General features: G+C 36.5%; 1 protein-coding gene across 1 annotated transcript in view; it reads right to left on the bottom strand.

The window, feature by feature from the left end:
* The window catches only part of HECA (hdc homolog, cell cycle regulator), a 50,239-nt gene that overhangs the window by 15,197 nt on the left and 19,306 nt on the right, over positions 1 to 15,736 (bottom strand). The window lies entirely within an intron of this gene.

Raw genomic sequence — 15,736 nt, 5'->3', positions numbered from 1 at the left:
GTCAGAGTAAGAACTGGGACACAAATGGGACTATACAATTAATCAAAGTCCATTTAATTTAGCATCAGAACTCACTGACAGGCTGAGAGTGGGGCAGAGGGAAGACCTAACATATACACAGGGTAAATTCAAAGTAATCTGAGACAGGAGAGAGCAGTGAGGTTTCAGGAAGATTGCCTAAGGAATTGGAACCTGAGTTGCACCTCAAAGAAGCTAGGTATTCCAAAAGGTAGGGAGGAATTCTATTCAAAGCATAAGGAATAGTAAACATAGAGATACTAAAGCTAGCAAGGAACATGAGCTCCTTGAAAACAAGGACTGTCTTTCACCTCTTTTTGGATCCCCAACACTTAGCACAGTGCTTGACGGACAGCATTCACTTAATAAACTTTTACTGATTGACAGTATCAAAGAGAAATACATGAAAAGTTGGGAAAGGGAGGCTGGATCAGACTCATAGACACCTCCTACTGCCCCGATGGCAGTGCATAGTGCTACTTATGTAAAATGTTTTAAAACTGGAGCTGTAATTTCATTGGTGGAGGAAGTTCCTGGTGAAGAATTTCATCTCCCACTGTGGATTGACACCTTCTCTGCAACTTATAGGGTGAGTTTCTGGAGGCACTCAAAGATTAAGTCACTTGCAGGTCAAAATCATTAAGCTTCATAGGCAATACTTCTGACTCCTGTGTCAGCTTGCTGCCTCTCTATGTGTACATAGTATAGTACTTAGTCTGTTATCTGCTTGTGTATGTATCTTACTTTCTCTAAGGTTTGGCTTAGAATCAGTGTTCTTAACCTAGGGTCCAAAAGTCCCTTAAGGATTCTAGGTTCATGAACTTGGATGGGAAAAAAAAAATTACCTATTTATTTTCACTAACCATTGACATTTACCTTAGGATTTTCTTTCATTTTGAATGGAGGCAATAAACCATTATTCTAAGAAGGTTTTCATCACACTGCCCAAAGGGTCCTTTCATCAAACAAACAAAAATAGCCGGATAATCTCTAAAGTTTCTTCTAGCTCTAGATGATATTATTTTATGATTGTCCATCTCACTATAAATGAGGGTAGAAGAAATGTACTAAAAAAAAAAAATTCTTATATTCTGCCTCTGACAATGGCAGCAGACATTCCAAAGGCTTTTTAAGAGCCCCTAAACTAATACAGTTGGCAAGACTATCTTTGGCAATAGCAGAGTAATCATCTAAAAAGAACAAACTCAGTGAAACAAAAACTGATACAAAATTAAACCTCAGTCTGACCAATTCACCTGAACGTCAAGAAAATATCATAATTGTGCATCCCACATAAACTAAACTGAACTACCCAATACTTAATTACAAATATGAAAAATTAGAGCAGGGCTTTAAAACAGTAAGATCACTTGATTTTTAAATTGAAACAGGCAAAAAACTAAAACAACACTTTAAAATAAACTTTTATTTCCCTTTGTGATCAATGAGGGTTGGGGGGGGGGGGCGGTGTCAGTTTCCTCATCTATAAAATGAGAGTTGTCATAAAGATAAATTCCTAAGCTCTAAATCTATGATCTTGTCCCACCACGAGAGGGGCTGGGGGAGTGAGGGAATGAAAGGTGGGAAGAGATGAGATAAAAAGGATGACAGTGAAACAAGAAAGCTGAGTAGGAAGGTTGGGAAAGAAAAAAATTATAATCTTAACACAGGAAATATACAAATCCCAGCAACCCAAAGGGAAAACCACCATTAAAGGTAGACCTTGAGAGAAATGAAAAGGCAGAGAAGCATAGAACCTCCTAAAATCTAAATATTAGCCCTGTCAAGAGCTAGAACTGAGGGACTTCACTATTAACAACTTTTTTGATATGATAGTCAATCACTGTGCTCAGCCATTTGATTCTTCAATCTCAAACTACACTAAAAAAAGTAAACAAATTCAATCAAATAAACATTTTTTAAAACACCTGTTAGCTGTCAGGTCTTGTTTTCAAAATGCTGAAAACAATCTGAAAGAGACAGCAAATATGCAGGGTAAGGTACAGGGAAGGGAATTACACAGCCCCTCTTAAACTGTAGTGGCAGCACCCATAGTAAAATTAACCTAGCGGGCCAGATGCCAGGAAGCTCTGGGCTGGAGGTTCCCTAACCCTGATGACATTTTTCAGCTTGCCATGGCCAAAATTAAAAACATATGGTATGAGACTTTTTTAAAAAATTTTTAAGTATTTTAAGCAAAAACTTTTAAAAATCTAATTTTTACACTAGAGAAGCAATTATCCACTATGAATTCTTGATTCTCTCACTTTTATGAGATTCCAGCTCTACAGCAGCACTAAAATTCCCACCCTTCATCAGCTATTTGTCACTTCTGACAACCCATCTTGTCTGCTGACCTCAATTCCTTGATTTGTAAAATGAGAAGGTTAAATTACATTATCTCTTAAGATGTTTTCCAGCTCTAAAAATCTTACAATCTTACATTCCTTCCTCAGTTCACTTTAATGAGAATCTCTATATGATACCTCCATGATGCTGCTTTCTGAAATATCACAGATCTTCATCAATAAAGCTGATAAAAATGCTGCTGGGCACAAATTCACAGTACAATTTGCTAAATATGATATAAATTGTATATTCCCAAAAGAATTCTTCTGAATAGAAATCTTTCCTAAAGGGCAACAATTTTTTAGGCTAATAGGATCAAAAGAAAGACCTATTAGTGTTCAATCCAACAAAACACTTATCAAACTGCTCACTACATGCAAGGTACTGTTGGATACAAAGATTTTAAAAAGAAAAACTTGCCTCCTTTAAGAAGATTACAATTTAGAAGGATGATAAGCACACGTAAAAATAACCACGATTCAAGTCTGAATCAAATGAATGTGCACCGCACATCAGAAAGCCATGAGAAATTTATGAGCTAGCTGTGGGAGGATAAGAGGCAGGAGATTCTGGGAGAATTAGAACTCAAAACCATTCACTGGAGGGTACAACTTGGGCTGAACTTGGAAGAAAGGAAAGCCTCTGAATATTTTTCACAAGAGGATTCTACTATACCTGACTTTCCATCTAATATTTTCTGTGTCTGTGGAAATTTTCTTTAAAATTTATTTCACTAAAAATGCTCTAAATCAGTATTGATTAGAGAAATGCAAATCAAACCAACTAAGAGGTACCACTTCATACTTGTCAGATTTGTTAATATGACAGAAAAGAAAAAATGATAAATGTTGGAGGGGATGCGGGAAAACTGGGATACTGATGCACTGCTGATGGAGTTGTGAACTGATCCAACCATTCTGAAGAGCAATTTGGAACTATGCCCAAAGGGCTATAAAACTGTGCATACCCTTTGTTCCACCAATGTCACTTCTAGATCTGTATCCCAAAGAGATTATAAAAAATGGGAAAAGGACCTACACATACAAAAATATTTATAGCAGGTTCTTTTTTGGTGACAAAGAATTAGAAATTGAGGGAATGTCCATCCACTGGGGAATGACTGAACAAGTTGTCAAATGCAAATATAATGGAATACTATTGTGCAATAAGAAATGATGAGCAGGCAGATTTCAGAAAACCTGGAAAGACTTACATGAACTGATGCAAAGTGAAATGAGAAGAACCAAGGAGTATATTGTACACAGTAGTATCATGTGATGATCAACTATGAATAACTGAGCTCTCCTCAGCAATACAATGATGCAAGACAATTCCAAAGGATTCATGATGGAAAATGCTATCCACATCCAGGGAAGAACTGATGTAGTGTGAATGCAGATCAAAGCATACCATTTTCATTTTATTTTTCTGTACTTTTTTTTCCTCTTGGCCTATTCTCTCACAACATGACTAATATGGAAATGTTTACATGCCTGCACATATGTAACCTATATCAAATTGCTTACTGTTTTAAGGAGGGATGAGCAGAAAGAAGAAATTTGGAACTGAAAAATTTTTTAAATGAATGTTAAAAATTGTCTTTACATGTAATTGAAAAAAATAAAATACTATTTAAAAAAATCTGCTTCACAAGCTTGCCTTCTAGCTAAAACATGGCCCCCTCCACGCCACCCAAAGTAACTACAGTGCTAGTCCCTCACAAACTTCTGTGTTACCTTTTCAGTCTTCTTACATATTATCTACATACTTTTCAAGCACCGACCTTTTTGTGGTTCCTTAAACAAGGCACTGCATCTCCCAGCTCCAGGCATTTTCACTGACTATCCCCTATGCTTATAATTCTTTTTGTCCTCATCTCCATCTCCTGACACTTTTTTAAATCAAAGCTGTAATGTGATACCAGACAGCCCTACCCAATGAGCCATGCTGATTGATTCTGGCCTCTTTATTCATGCTGTTTCTCCCACCTGAAATGCTCTCTCTGCTTTGCACTTATCATGTACTTATTCATGTACCATTGAAAAAATATTGCTAGTCACTCACCAGTACTTAAGTGATTATTATACTATGTGCTAAACTCTGTACTAAGATCTGGATATACAAAGAAAAGCACCCCCCTAAAAAAAAAAAGTTCCTGCTCTCAAGGAGTTCACAGTCGAATGGAAACTAAAAATACAAATTTTCATCACTTATCAGATTTTCATCCAGCTTATTATTCAACTGAATAAGTTATATTCAATCAATAAGCATTTACTAAGGACTTTTTTTTATTAAATAGCATATATTTCAGGCACTAAACTAGGTTAGAACTAGGGAAAGAGTACTAATATGATAAACAAGGAGATTGTCCTACCCTTCCTACATACAAAATCTCCAGGGATATCCCTTAATATCACACCATTTACTTATTTACATAAAATGCCGATTTACTAGATTCTTTTGAGCTTGTGTGAGCACTCTGATCTTTTCTTATCATTTTAACATAGAGCCAGTGTAGCTCATCTCATATTAGCTTTCCTCCCTGTTGTTTGGCATATGTCCCTTCCAAACCTCAGTCTACTTAAGTCTAAAATCTTCAAACACTTGTCACCCTCCTCACTCTTAATTGTTACCACATTATCTAAGGTGCCTAACCCAGAGTCAAACAGAGCTGACACAGAGATCAGGAAGTCCTGAGTTCAAGTCTTACCTCTCACTTGTAAGACCTTTCCCTTTACAACCCCCTCCCTACCCCATTTCCCTGCTCCCTAGTTTTGAAAGCCTCTTATGAAATCAATTCTTCCATTGCTCTTGGAATGTCTGTGCCTCAATTCCACTCCTCCATGTACCCACTCACAACCTAAAGTACTGAGCCCCTCATTAATCACCACTCCCATAGGTGTGTGGCCTCCCTTTTTATACTAATGGAAGCTCCTATAGAGCTAGGACTGTCTTTTCTTTTGTTTCTGTATCCCCAGTATTTAAGCGGAATGTTTGGTAGGCAGAAAACAATTCATGAATACATTTTTTAAAAACAATTTTTACATCTCTTCACTGAAAATTTAATAAAAATTTAATAATCAGTTTTCCTTCACAATTATTACTTTCACTGAGAAAATCGTTCACTCTTCTCAAAACCCCTGGACCCCATTCTATCCTCTCTCTTCCTTTTCCCCTGTATCTGATAATGAGGTGACCTTTCTGGCCAAGATCAAGGGTGCCCCTGATTTCATTTTTCCCTTGACCTTTACAGCAAACTACACACTCAATCATTCACATTCTTTCTCTAACCTACAAACTCTACTTCTGTCTACTGAGGTATCCCTTACTGCTTTCAAATAAGCCCAACTCTCCTTCATCCACCTCTTCAATTCTTTGTTCTGTCTCTCCTCCTTTTCTCAGTCAACTATCAGGAAAAAAGTGAGCTATATTTGCAGCTTTGACACTTCCTTTCCTCTCATTCAATTAAAATTTTTATTATGAACTTAACAAAATATGAAAATTGCAATGTACAATGGAAAACACCACAGAAGGGTGGTATTTAAACCTGCTTTCTCACTTCTCCTCCCTTTATGATGGCTGCTGAACTCACCACAATTGAAATGGCTCTCTCCAAAGTTACCAATGATCTAAATGTCTGATTATATTTTCTCAGTCCACATCCTTTGTGACCTACATTTGACATGTATTGACAATCTCCAACTCCTACATAATGCCTCCTCTCTTCTGGCTCTCCTGCTACCTGTTCCGATCACTCTTCCTAAGCCTCCTTTGCTGGCTTATCATTCTTTCGGGTCCCCTATGTATATTCCCATAAGATTCTGTCCTGAGTTCCTTGCTTTCCTATCCCTACAAGCTACCCTGCTGACCACATTAGGTTTTATGGGTTTATGATCTCTATGCAAATGACTCGCTGATTTGTATATGCAGCCCAGTCCTCTACCCTGAACGTCAACCCTGAATCACCAACTGCATACTGTATATATTCCAAAATGAATGTGCCATGGACATCATAAACTCAACGTCCAAAATAGAGCTCATTTCTTCCCAAACCCACTTCTCTTTTCCAAACTTCCCTATTTCTTAAAGGGTGGAGTCAAAGGCAGACAAAAGGCATTGACTCAGCTGAGCTCTCCCCAAAACGTCCCTGAACAACACCTTTAAATAATGCCATAAGACGATTCCTGGAGCAGAATCCACAAAAGGACAGGGTGAAATAATTTTCCAGACAAAGACAACTTAGAAAAAAGGACTGTCACATCTGGGTGAAAGTGGAGCACAGGACACACTAGCGCAGACCTAGACCCAGTAAACCAGACGCAGGCCTTGGGAACCACCGAATCAGCAGTGCTAGCAGCTGTTTCTGGAGCTCTCAGCCCACAGCCAGTAATTGGGTGGGACAATTGATCAGAAGGAGATTACAGGGGTCTCTCTGCTGGCCGTAGAACTCTGTTGCTTTGCCCATACTCGGATCCAAGTCTCAGTCCTGGGTGGCAGTTCCAGTACAAGAAGAGGAGCACTAGCACATCAGAACCCAGGGCTACAGTGGAGCAAGAACCCTTCTCACAGTTCCAGGGCATAAAAGAGGGCCTGTGGTCACTCACAGACCAAAGCACAGGCCAGAGAGGTGTTTACTTCTCTCCTTAGATCTCACCACCTTAAAATAACTGAAAACCTACAGGTCCTACAAGTATCTCTGAAAATAGCTGCACAAAATCCCTGAAGCGTGGGACAGTGAACCCTCCACCCTGGAAGCAGAGCCCAACTTTGAATTAAAAATCAGGAAATAGGCTGGGAAAATAAGCAAACAACAGAAAAAAAAAATTCTGACCACAGAAAGTTACTACAGTGACAAGGAAGATCAAAACACACACTTAGAAGATGATAGAGTCAAAGCTCCTACATCCAAAGCCTCCAGGAAAAATTGGTCTCAGGCCATGAAGAGCTCAAAAAGCATTTTGAAAATCAAGTAAGAGAAGTAGAGGAAAAATTGGGAAGAGAAATGAAAGTGATGCAAGAAATTCATGAAAAACAAGTCAATAGCTTGGTAAAGGAAACACAAAAAAACCTGAAAAAAATAACACCTAAAAAACAGATGAGATCACATAGTAAAAGAGGTACAAAAAGCCTATGAGAAGAATGCCTTAAAAGGCAGAATTGGTCAATGGAAAAAGAAGCACAAAAATTCACTGAAGAAAAAAAATTAAAAAGTAGAATTGGACAGATGGAAAAGGAGGTTCAAAACCTCACTGAAGAAAAGAATTCCTTAAAAACTAGAATTGAGCAAATGGAAGCTAACTTTATGGAAGTCAAGAAACAATAAAACAAAACCAAAAGAATGAAAAATAGAAGATAATGTGAAATATCTCAATGGAATAACAACTGACCTGGAAAACAGATCCAAGAGAGATAATTTAAAATTCACTGAACTACCTGAAAGCCATGATATAAAAATAAAAGAGTTGAGATGACATCTTTCAAAAAATTATCAAGGAAAACTGCCATAATATTCTAAAATCAGAGGGTAAGATAGAAATTGTAAAAATCTATCAATAACCTCCTGAAAGAGAGTCCAAAATGAAAACTCCCAGAAATATTATAGTCAAATTCCAGAGTTCCCAAGTCAAGGAAAAAATACTGCAAGCAGCCAAAAACATAAATTCAAGTATTATGGAGCCACAGTCAGGATAAAGATTTAGCACCTTCTATATTAAGGATCAGAAGGCTTGGAATATGGTATTCCAGAAGTCAAAGGAGCTAGAATTATAACGAAGAATCACTTAATCAGCAAAACTGAATATAATCCTTCAGGGGAAAAATGGGGATAATCAATGAAATAGAGGGCTTTTACTTATTCTTGATGAAAACACCAGAGTTGAACAGAAAATTTGGCTTTCAAATACAAGATTTAAGAGAAGCATTAAAAGATAAACAAGAAAGGAAAATCATATGAGACTTTAAAATGTTAAACTGTTTACACTGGTACATAGGAAGATAATTATAACTCCTAAGAACTTTCTCATTTTAAGGGCAATTGGAAGGAATATATACAGACAGAAGACACAGGTTTAAATTGAAAATGAAGGGGTGATAGCTTAAAAAAAATAAAATTAGGGGGTGAGGGAGGAAAGTCCTGGGAGAAAGGGAAAGAGAAGGGGAGAATGGGGTAAATTATCTCACATAAAAGGGGCAAGAAAAAGCTTTTATACTGGAGGGGAAGAGTGGCAAGTGAAGGGGTGTGAGTTAACCTTACTCCCATCAGAACTGACTCAAAGATAGAATAATATACCAACCACTCAACTGGGTACAGAAATCTATCTTACCCCACAGGAAAATAGGAAAGGGAGGGGATGAGGGGGGGTAATAGAAAAGAGGGTAGATAGAAAGTAGGGGGTAGTCAGAAGCAAAACACTTTTGAGGAGGGACAGGGTATAATGAGAGAATAGAATAAACAAGGTGGGGGGGTATAGGATGGAGGAAAATACAGTTAGCAAGAGTAAATGTGAAAAAAATTGAAGCAAATTACTCTGATAAAGACTTCATTTCTCACACACATGGAGAACTGAATCAAATTTATAAAAATAAGAGCCATCCCCCAATTGATAAATGATCAAAAGATACAAACATTTCAGACAAAATAATCAAACCTATCTGTAACCATATGAAAAAATGCTCTATTGATTGGAAAAATGCAAATTAAAACAATTCTGAGCTACTATCTCACACCTAAAATGACAAATGGTGGAGGGAATGTGGGAAAAATGAGATATTAATGCACTGTTGGTGGAGCTGTGAACAGATTCAATCATTCTATAGAACAACTGGGAACTATGCCCAGAGGGCTATAAAACCATGAATACCCTTCGATCTAGCAATACCACTACTAAAAAGTTGTATTCCAAAAGAGATTATTTTAAAAAGTGGGGGAAAGGACTTATATGTACAAAAATATTTATAGCAGCTCTTTTCCGGTGGCAAAGAATTAAAAATTGAGGGGATGTCCATCAATTGGGGAATGGTTGAACAAATTGTAGTATGTGATTATGATGGAATACTACTGTGCTTTAAGAAATGATGAACACCTGGTTCAATATTATGAAAACTATCAGCATTATTGATCATTATCAACAATAAAACTAACAGAAATCATATGATTATCTCAATAGATGCAGAAAAAGCTTTTGACAAAATACAACACCCATTCCTACTGAAAACAATGGAGAGCAATAAATGGAGCCTTCTATAAAATAATAAGTAGTATTTACCTAAAACCAGCAGCAAGCATTACATGTAATGGGGATAAGCTAGATGCATTTCCAATAAAATCAGGTTGAAACAAGGATGTCTATTATCACCACTGTTATTCAATATGGTACTAGAAATGTTAGCTTTAGCAATAAATGAAGAAAAAGAAATTGAAGGAATTAGAATAGGCAAAGAAGAAACTAAGTTATCACTTTTTGCAGACAATATAATGACATACTTAGAGAATCCTAGGAAATCAAGTATAAAACTACTTGAAATGATAAGCAACTTTAGCCAAGTTGCAGGACACAAAATAAACCCATATAAATCATCTGCATTCCTATACATTACTAACAAAGCCTTAACTGCAAGAGATAGAAAGAGAAATCCCATTTAAAGTTACGATAGACACTATAAAATACTTTAGCAGTCTATCTGCCAAAACAAACACAAGTACTATATGAACACAATTACAAAACACTTTTCACACAAATAAAGTAGATCTAAGTAACTGGAAAAACATCAGTTGCTTGTGGGTAGGCTGAGCTAATATGACAATTCTACCTAAATTAATTTACTTATTCAGTGCCATCAAACTACCATAAAATTATTTTGTAGAGCTAGAAAAAAATACGAAAATTCACTTGGACGAACAAAAAGGTCCAGAATATCAAGGGAATTAATGAAAAGAAATGCTAGAGGAGATGGCCTGGCCATTAACAGATCTCAAATTGTGTTATAAAGCAGCAATCATCAAAACCAATTGGTACTGGCTAAGATAGAGAGGCAGATGAGTGGAACAGGTTAGGTACACAAGACACAGTAGTCAATGATTATAGCAGTCTACTGTTTCATAAACCCAAGGACCCCAGCTTCTGGGATAAGAATTCACTGTTTGACAAAAATTGCTGGGAAAACTGGACAATTGTGTAGCAGAAACTGGGCATAGACCAATACCTGACACCATACACAAGAATCAAGTCCAAACGGATACATGACCTAGATATAAAGGCTGATACTATAAACAAATTAGGGAGCAAGGAATAGTTTATTTGTGAGATTTATGGAGAGTGGAGAAATTTATGACCAAACAAGAGATAAAGAACTTTGTGAAATGCAAAATGGATAATTTTGATTAACATTAAATCGAAATGTTTTTGCACAACCAAATCCAATGCAACCAAGATTAGAAGGGAAGCAGAAAACTGGGAAAGAATTTTTACAATTAGTGTCTGTGATAAAGGCCTCATTTCTAAAATATATAGAAAACTGAGTCATATTTACAAGAATACAAGTCATTCCCCAATTGATAAATGATCAAAGGATATGAACAGGCAGTTTTCTGAGGAAGAAATTAAAGATATGAAGTCATATGAAAAAATGCTCTAAATCACTATTGATTAGAGAGATGCAAATCAAAACAACTCTGAGGTACCACATCACTCCTATCAGATTGGCCAATGTGACAAAATAGGAAAATGATAAATGTTGGAGAAGATGTGGGAGAGTTGGAACACTAATTCATTGCTTGTGGAGTTGTGAGCTTATCCAGCCATTCTGGAGAGCAATTTGGAACTATGTTCAAAGGGCTATAAAAGTGTGCATACCCTTTGACCCAGCAATATTGCTTCTAGGGCTGTATCCCAAAGAGATCATAAAAATGAGAAAAGGATTCACACATACAGAAATATTTACAGCAGCTCTTTTTGTGGTGGTCAAGAACTGGAAACCAAGGGAATGCCCATCAATTGGGGAATGACTGAACAAGTTGTGGTATATGAATGTAATACTATTGTGCTATAAAAAATGATGAACAGGCAAGACTTAAGAAAAACCTGGAAAGACCCAGATGAACTGATGCTGAGTGAAGTGAGCAGAACCAGGAGAACGTTATACACAGTAACAGCCACAGTGTGCGAGGACTGTTTCTGAAAGACTTAGCCCTTCACAGCAATGCAAGGACCAAAGGATTCTTGATGCAAAATGCCATCCACATCCAGAGAAAGAACTATAGAATCAGAATGCAGAATGAAGCAGACTATTTTCTCTTCATTATGGTTTGGTTTGATTTTTCTCATGGTTTCTCTCATTTGTTTTAATTCTTCTATGCAACATGACTAATATGAAAATATGTTTAATAAGAATGTATGTGTATAACCCATATAAGACTGCATGCCATCTTGGGGAGGGAGGGGGTAAAGAGAGGAAGAAAATTTAAAACATATGGAAGTGATTGCTGAAAACTGAAAACAAATTTCAAAAAAAAGAAAAACAAATAAACAAAAGAAATGATGAACCGGATGCTCTCCGGAAAAACCTGGGAAGACTTACATGAGCCGATGCAAAGTGAAATGTATCCTGTACAAAGCAACATCAGTATTGTTTGTAAAAGGATCAGTTGTGAATGACTTAGCTACTCTCACCAATACTATGATCCAAGACAATTCCGAAGGACTTATGATGAAAAATGCTCTTTATCCCCAGAGAAAGAATTGATGGTGTCTGAATTACAGACTGAAGTATTCTTTTTTTTTTTTTAACTTTATTTTTCTTGGGGTTTTAGTTGGTTGGTGGTTTGTTTTTTTTTTTTTTTTGGTCTGTATTTTCTTTTACAATATGACTAATATGGAAATGTTTTACATGACTACACATGTATAACCTACATCAAAGTGCTTGCCTTCTCAAGGGAGGGGGGGTTGGGAGAGGGAGGAAGGAGGAGAATTATGAACTCAAAAGTTTTAAAAACAAATGTTAAAAACTGTTTTTACATATAACCAGGGGAAAATAAAATACTAATTTTTTTTTAACTTCCCTATTTCTGTCAAAGGCACCATGATTCTTCCAGCCTCTCAGGTGTGCAACCTGGTTCATAATCCTGGTCTTATCCTTGATTCCTCACCCTCCCTCATTACACACATCTAATCAGTTGCCAAATCTTGCCATTTTCATCCCGTAACTCTTGACTCTAACCTATTCTCTCTAATCGCATAGCCACTTTAGTTCAGTCCCTCATCACCTCTCACCTGCTGTTCTGTCTTAAGTTTCTCCTTACTCCCATATGCCATCCACACAACTGGCAAAGCAATTTTCTTTAAATGTTTCTGCCCTACTCAGAAAATTCCAATGGCCACCTACTATCTCTAGGATAAAATATAAATTCTTCTGCTGTGTTTTAAAGACCTTCACAAGCTACAGCCAACCTCATCCCATTACTCCCTTTCAAACACTGTCATCCAGCCAACCTGGCCTTTGTTCCTCCACACATGACACTCCATCTCCAAACTCCAAGTCTCTGCCACAGTCCTACCTTCCACATGCCCAGAAATACATTCCTTTATCCTCATATTCACCTCACAAAATCCTTTTCTTTCAAGACTCCATCCACTCAAGAACCACTTTCTACATAAAACCTTTCCTGAGGTTCATGCCCTCCCTGCCCTCCCTTTCCCTACCTTGTATCTCTTTATTCTGTATGAGGAATGTCTCAGAAGACTCCTGGGACACTATACATAGCTAGCATCTTTGACATTTGAACTCAGGTCTCCTGACTCCAGGGCCAATGTTTTATCTACTTTGCCACCTAGCTACCCTAATATTACCCAAGCATAGATGTGCTTATGTCAGCACCTTCTTCAGCAGCTGGTGTACACCAAGGAGCTTAAATTCAGTACAGGTATATAACTAACTTGATATATATCATAGGAGGCAAATATATTTGTTAACCTTGAAACCATTCCATTATCCAGATAATTAATGAAAATATTAAAGAGCATCAGGCAATAAAAATTTTGTGAACCTTAGAATATATTTTTCCTTAATCTATTACTCAGGCCTAATCACATCTCACCAAAAAAAAAAAAAAATATATATATATATATATATATATATACACACACACACACACACACACACACACACACACACACACACACACACATACACACATACCCATAAAACCATTAAGACAGAGCACTGAAATTCAGAGTACGCTGTACCAATAAACAGTCAAGGAGATCACTGGAGATAATTTAGAAGAGCATTTTTTCTGAAATCTGAGGGTTCAAAATTACTTTTCAGTCACTTTCTATATATAACCGTGGGCAAATAATGACTTCCCTTGGGCATCTCTTCATCTAGAAAATGAGGCAGTGGGTTCTGAGGTTCTTTCAAGCTCTATGACGATATATATTCTATTAATAAACAATAGTAAAAGTAGCCAATAATTATGTAGGAAGTATTAACAAAATACTTTCATTTGAAACTCATAACCATTCTGCCACATAGGCTCTATAGATATTATTATAACTCGTTTTATAAATTTAAAAAAATGTGTCCTAGATAGAGCAAATGATCTGCCCAGGGTCACATGGTTGGTAATTGTTAAGGGGTAGAATTTCACTTTGTTTCTTCTTGATTCTAAGTCTACACTTGCCTCTGATCTCTTGTGACTTTCTCAGATCCAAAATTCTGTAGTTCTAAGTTGTGTATTTTTGTATCAAGCCTAAATTAAACACAGATTTTAGGCTCAATTCTACACATATTATAGATACATACCCATACGGGTATGTTATCTCTCTTTGCCAATAGATGAAGAAGAAGCATGTGGAAGAAAGACCAGGGGTGGGAAACCTGCAACCTCAAGGCCACATGTGTCCCTCCAGGTCCTCAAGTGCAGCCCTTTGAGTGAATCCAAACTTCACAGAACAAATCCCCTTAATAAAAAGATTTGTTCTGTAAAACTTGGAATCAGTATTACCTGTGTTCCAGAGTACTACATATATCTATATCTATTCAGGGTCAGTTCCAAAACCTCACCTCAACCAAAATATGTAACCTCTCATCAAGTTAACATTATCTTTTTTTTTTCCTAATATGAAACTGTAACCATTAATATCAATCTATTGGGATAAATACCAAAGTGGGAGAATTATTTTTGGTTGTCAATAGGTGTTCTCCACAAGTGTGCTGAGATCAATTAAACTAGTTAAGCCCACTATTAAATTTTCAGTGTTAGCACTTACACCTCAAAAATCAGCAAACACTACAAATCATGGTTTGACTTACCGTTTTGTTTACTGTTCAAACAAGAAAAGGATAGAGAAAATGTTCATAATGCAGATTAAACTTAGAAATGTAGAGTGGTACTTTTTCCCTCCAGACAGCCAGTTGTGACATATTTACCAGCATACTCCTGGCTTTTCTTCATTCAGGTAAAAATCAATTTTCCTTTAGGATACCTACATGATCAAAAAGTTTTACACCAGTGTCTTCAGATTTTCATATGACTTAACTTTCCACATAGGTCTACCTGACATAAGTAAATAAACAGCTTCTGACCTACCCAGAAATCTAATCACATTTCACCGTACTTAAACATACAGATTTTTATTCTTTTCTCCTTTTAGTGAGGATCCTCATTCTTCCAAGAGAGATATAATTAAAGCAACCCTAAAAATCTCACCTGTGGGGTTGAAATCTTGTACAACAGAGAAATCCATGGCTTTCCCAGCACATATCTTTTAGTTTTCTCCTCATCAAGGGCACTCTCTTACAGGATGGTCTCTAGCTTAATGTTGTTTCCGAAATGTAGTACTCAGAAAGGAACACAAGTAATACAAAATAATAGCTATCACTTTAAAGGCATGGTAATGTTTTATCATTAATGTCAATCAGGGATTAATTATATATCTGAGCTGTCTGAAACGAGCAATTTCAAAGAAATCTTCCAACCAAAAAACAAAACCCAACATAACCAGTAAGTTTAAATATTCAAAAATCAGTTTGAACGCAAATGAAATTAGTATAGTTGTATGTCTATTCAAAGATCTCATACGTGTATATATATACACATATGTATATATATAAAATAAATGTTTTATATAAATGTGTACATGAATGTCCAAGTCTGCTCCCCAAAATGAAATTGTTTTCAAAAAATGTAGTCTTCAAATGAAAAAGGTTTGGTATAACATTTTTATTCAAGAATAGAGTAATATTTAAATCAAGGTAGAAGAGGGATAATGCCCCTGTGTCCCCACACCAGGTGGTGAAGTAAATAGCAAGTCTGAACTGTAAACATACTGTTGTTTAAGGCTATAATTTTCCTAACAACGAATGAATTTTT

This window comes from Notamacropus eugenii, chromosome 2, assembly GCF_028372415.1.
Source record: "Notamacropus eugenii isolate mMacEug1 chromosome 2, mMacEug1.pri_v2, whole genome shotgun sequence".
In the NCBI taxonomy this organism is placed as follows: Eukaryota; Metazoa; Chordata; class Mammalia; order Diprotodontia; family Macropodidae; genus Notamacropus; species Notamacropus eugenii.
Note: the sequence above shows the minus strand (reverse complement) of the source record. Positions and strands in the feature narration are given on the sequence as shown.